Genomic DNA, 6,000 nt, shown 5'->3' with positions numbered 1-6,000 from the left:
GGTATTTTTCTGGGATATGAAAAGGGTTCCTATCGTGTGTTAATCACTGACACAAAAGCGATTAGGTTGACCAGAAGCATGGATTGTAATCCAAAATGGGACAGAGTTGGCATTTTTCAATGTCATCCCATTTCAGATGATGATGGCGCAAAAGCAGTTAAGAAAGAGGCAGATTCTGTTGTTGCTGATGATAATGCTGATGCCAACATAGATTCTGATGATGACACAGATTATCAAAGTCCAAAAGCCTCAGATGAGTCTGACACTGATTCAGACACAGCACCTTCATTTACTTTAGGTCATCATTCTCCCAAGGAGGAGGAGACACCAGACCCAGAGGATCAGAGGGTTTTGCGTAGATCTAAAAGAACTACAAAGGCCATACCACCTAAACAGTTCTCCAAAGAGTTTGCTAAAGCTGCTGTTACTAGCAACTCTGGTGTGGTTTTTGAACCAGCCAACTACAGAGAGGTTCAAAATCTGTCCGCAAAGGATGCCGAACCTTGGCTGAACACCATGAAAGCCGAGTTGAATTCCCTAAAGCAAAATGATACTTGGGAATTGGTTCCAGCAGAACCAGGCATGAAGTGTGTTGATAGTAGGTTGATAGTAAGACAAAAACTGATCGGAATGGAAAAATAGTCAGGTACAAAGCCAGACTAGTGGCACGAGGTTTTTCTCAAATACCTGATCAGGACTATCATGAGACATATTCACCAACAGTAAAGTTTGAGAGTGTTAGGCTGTTGATGAAAATTGCTGCTGAGGAAGGTATGACCATTTCTCATCATGATGTAAATACTGCATTTTTGTGTGGAGTTCTCACTGAGAATATTTACATGTCACCGCCAGATGGTGTGCAGATAAAACAGGGAATGGTTTGTAAGCTGAAAAAATCCCGGTATGGCTTAAAAAATAGTGCACGATGCTGGCACACGAAGCTGACTGAAGTGCTGTTCTCCCTAGGTTTTCAGCAAGGGAAGGCTGATTCTTGTGTTTTTGTGAAAGAGTCCAATCAGCACAAGCTCTACTGCATTTGCTTTGTAGATGATATATTATCAGCTAAATAGTTTGAGGATCTATACAACTTTGTAACATGCAGAAACCAGCATTCTTAGAGAAACCAAAGACTGGAACTGAGGGAAGTCGGGGGGTGGGGTGGGGGTGGGTGGGTTTTGTAGGGGGGAGGGAGGAAAAATGGGGGGGGAAAACAAGGATGATATGTTTTTGGATAATATGTCTTGTTATAATTTTGAATTAAAAAAAAATACAGGGCGAGTCAGACCCAATGCGAGAAACAGCTCCAATTTTGTGGTGGCAGGAGAGAAGATTTCCCTAAGACCATTTGGAGCAAGTAATGAAGAACCTACTCAACCTTTCTTTTTTGTCAGGTGGCTTGCTAGTTCCAATAAGTCCTTCAAGTCTGACTACAGCTTTAGTATTTCTGTTACTAATTCAAGTCATCCTACCCAGCCTGACACACAGCAATATTAAGGCATTAACAGCAGGAACAAAAAACATTCTAAGAAACAGTTTAAAACATTTTGCCAGTGTCTTTCAGCCATCAATGGCCAGGCAGGAAGGATCATTTTTAAATCTCTCCTGAGCATCCTTAATGGGAGAATGTCTCCGCTGCAAAAGCTTTTAAGTGTGGTCTTCAACATGTTTGAATTAAACTCCAATTCTCTTGTAAAAACAGATCATTAGGAAGAAAGGAAAGAAAGGAGGAGGAGGGAGGAGATCAACACCAAAGCGGGATATTAGGCCAGGTGCATTTTGAGAGGCAAGGACATTGCTTAAAATAATGAAATGCTATCTATCTATTTGAACAACTCCTGTAAAACACTTTTTAAAGAACTGAAATCACCACAATATATACATATGATTAAACAATCTTAAAATCCACATAACAGAGCAACTTTATGTAAAAATAGCTCAACCAATATAAAACTTAAATCTATTATTCCGAAAACCCACCAACCGCAACCAACAGCGTTTTATAAACTGACCATTCAGTCAACACTCCTGAGAAATTGGGGGAAAAAACACCCCAAAGGCAGCTGAATTGTCAAAAGCAGTCTTACTTATACTCTCTGCCATCTATCTCATCCAAATTGCAATGGCAGAAACACACACAGCCTCCTGGTGTTAAATATCAACAATATGTATGGAATAGGAAAAAGCTTCCTTCTATGTTAGCTTTCTTCTTTGTTGCAAAGTAATTCCCAAGAATAAGCCCAGAGTCGGTAGGCCTTTTTACTCCTGGGGAAATCACCGGCAATTTCATGCCAAATGCAGCAGAGGGGAGAGGCACAGGAGCTGCTATGAAACAGATGATCCTCAAATCACAGCTGTTTGATACAGGGATGGAATCAATCCTTTTGCTTCAGTAAAAACCTCAAGGGTCGTAGGTTGTGGTTAAATGAAGTGGATGGTGTTACGAAGGATCTCAAAATGAAACACCGTTTTTCGATTTGAAAACTGTTGAATGATCTTTTTTTTTATATAAATTTTTTATTGGTTTTTCAACACATATTAAAAGACAATACAACACAGTACATAAACAAACAAACATATAAACACGTATAATTTCTTAACCTTTTTTTCCTTAAACCTTCTTTCAGCGACTTCCCCATACCTCCCTTTTCTGCATCCCTGTTTTAAATCTTTCCAGCAACCCCTAATTTCAATTACTTGTAGCACTTTCTTTAAATTCTTTTTCTCATATCCAATTGTTTGTCACTGCAATTCTATTTTACATTACCCAAGACATTTTAACACTCATTAATTTTACAACAATTCTTAAGATAAACTTTAAATTTCTTCCAATCTTCTTCCACCGTCTCTTTCCCTTGGTCACGGATTCTGCCAGTCATCTCAGCCAGTCCCATGTAGTCTATCACCTTTGTCTGCCATTCTTCCAATGTGGGTAGCTCTTGTGTCTTCCAGTACTTTGCTAAGAGTACTCTTGCTGCTGTTGTCGCATACATAAAAAAGTCTTATCTTTCCTTGACACCAATTGGCCTACCATGCCCAGGAGAAAGGCCTCTGGTTTCTTCACGAAAGTGCATTTGAGCACCTTTTTCATTTCATTATAAATCATTTCCCAGAAGACCTTGATCCTTGGGCACGTCCACCAAAGGTGGTAGAAAGTGCCTTCAGTTTCCTTACATTTCCAACATTTGTTATTGGGCGTATGATAAATTTTTGCGAGCTTGACTGGGGTCATGTACCACCTATAAATCATTTTCATAATGTTCTCTCTTAAGGCATTACATGCCGTAAACTTTATAACGGTAGTCCATAACTGTTCCCAGTCAGCGAACATAATGTCATGACCAATGTCTTGTGCCCATTTAATCATAGCTGATTTAACCGTCTCATCCTGTGTATTCCGTTTCAACAGCAAGTTATACATTCTTGACAAATTCTTAGTATTGGGTTCCAAAAGCTCTGTTTCTAATTTTGACCTCTCCACCTGGAAGCCAATTTTCCTGTCCTGTTTGAAGACTTCATTTATCTGGTAGTAATGAAGCCAGTCTCTTACTTTAAACTTCAATTTCTCATAACTCTGCAATTTCACTTTTCCCTCCTCGTACTCTATAATTTCCCAATATTTTGGCCAATTGGATTCCATATTTAGTTTTTTGACTTCCTTAGCTTCCATTGGTGACAACCACCTGGGGGTTTTATTTTCCAACAAATCTTTATACCGAATCCAAACATTATATAATGCTTTCCTAACAATATGGTTTTTGAAGCCTTGATGGATTTTAACCTTGTCATACCATATATATGCATGCCAGCCAAATCTATTATTAAACCCTTCCAAATCCAAAATGTCTGTGTTTTCAAGAAGCAGCCAGTTTTTCAGCCAGCAGAAAGCCGCTGATTCATAATACAATTTTAAATCCGGCAGGGCAAACCCCCCTCTTTCCTTTGCATCAGTTAGTATCTTAAATTTTATTCTGGGCTTTTTGCCCTGCCAGACAAATCTAGATATATCTTTTTGCCACCTCTTGAAACAATCCATTTTATCCACAATCTGCAATGTTTGAAACAAAAATAACATTCTCGGCAAAACATTCATCTTAATAACAGCAATTCGGCCTAACAAGGAAAGTCTCAAATTTGACCATATTTCTAGATCTTTCTTCACTTCTGTCCAGCATTTCTCATAATTATCTTTAAATAGGTTTACATTCTTAGATGTCAAATTAATCCCCAGGTATTTCACCTTCTTTGCTACCATTAAACCAGTTTCACTCTGAAACTTCTCTCTTTCGACAACTGTTAGATTTTTATCCAATACTTTCGTTTTTTGTTTGTTCAACTTAAAACCTGCTACTTGACCAAATACTTGTATTAACTCTAAAACTCTTTTCGTACTAGTGTCTGGCTCTTGTAGAGTTAATACTAGGTCATCTGCAAACGCTCTCAGTTTATATTGTTTAGCTCCGACCTGAATCCCTTTAACCAGCTGGTCCCCTCTAATCATGTTTAATAAGACCTCCAGGACAGATATAAAAAGCAGTGGGGATATTGGGCATCCATGTCGTGTCCCTTTTTCAATAGCAAATTCTTCTGTTACCACATTATTTACAATCAATTTTGCTTTTTGTTCAGAATAAATTGCACCTATACCATTCTCAAAACCTTGGCCTACCCCCATCCCTTGGAGATTCTTTTTCATAAAACTCCAAGAAATGTTGTCAAAGGCTTTCTCCGCATCCACAAATATTAATACTGCCTTAGTATTAATATTAACTTCCAGTAACTCCATAATATCTATTATGTTTCTCACATTGTCTGACAAATGTCTTCCTGGAAGAAAGCCCGCTTGGTCTTTGTGAATCTCCCCCATCAAAACTCTGTTCAATCTTTTTGCCAAAATGTCTGCAAAAATTTTGTAATCCACATTAAGTAATGATATAGGGCGGTAGTTCTTAACCTGATTCTTCTCAGTCTCTGACTTTGGTATAAGTGTAATATACGCTTCTTTCCACGATTCAGGTGCCTTCTTCCCCTCTAAAATTTCGTTACAGACCTCCTTCAACGGTTGTATAAGCCATTCTTTCAAAGCTTTGTAATATCTGGAGGTCAGTCCATCAGGCCCTGGAGATTTTCCCAATTGCATATTTTGAATGGCTCCCTCAATTTCTTGATCAGTTATCTTCTGGTTCAAAATCACTTTACTTTGTTCAGAAATTTTTTGTAATCCATATTTTAAAAGAAATTCTTCTATTTCTTTTTCATTCACCGGCCCTTGTGCATAAAGTCTCCTGAAATAACTCTGAAAACAGTTTCTAATCTCATTTGGTTTATAAATGTTCTTTCCCTCCACTTCTAGATTTGTAACCGTATTCTGTTTTTGTCTCTTCTTCAGTTGCCATGCCAGGAGTTTCCCACATTTATCTGCTTTTCAAATGTCTTTTGTCTCATTTGTTTTATTTTCCATTCTATCTCTTGATTCATCAGTTCCATATATTGTCTCTGGTAAAACTTAATTTCTCTCAAAATTGCATGTGACTTTGGTTTAGATCTCCATTTTTTTTCTCCTTCTTTTATCTTTTCCAAAATCTTATCCTTCTTCTCATTCTGTCTCTTCCTTTTTATAGCATTCTGTTGTATTAGAAATCCTCGCATGACGGCTTTGCTTGCATCCCAGATTACTCTTTTTTCCACTTCTGTTCTCAGATTTATCTCAAAGTAGTCCTTTACAACTTTCTGGGCCTTTTTATACACCTCTTCATCTCTAAACAGGGAGTCATTCATCCTCCATCTAAAGGAACCAGCTGTTGTTGGGTTCATCTCCATCTTTACAGCATTATGGTCGGAGCAAGTCTTTGGGCAGATTTCCACTTTCTTAATCTTTGATGCCATCCCACTAGTTACCCATATTTGGTCAATTCTAGTCCAAGTCATTTTTGCCTCAGAAAAGAAAGTTCCCTCTCTCTCAAGAGGGTTCCTTGTTCTCCAAATGTCAATCAAGTTCATATT

Source organism: Podarcis filfolensis, assembly GCF_964270895.1.
Source record: "Podarcis filfolensis genome assembly, chromosome: W".
NCBI lineage: Eukaryota > Metazoa > Chordata > Lepidosauria > Squamata > Lacertidae > Podarcis > Podarcis filfolensis.
Note: the sequence above shows the minus strand (reverse complement) of the source record.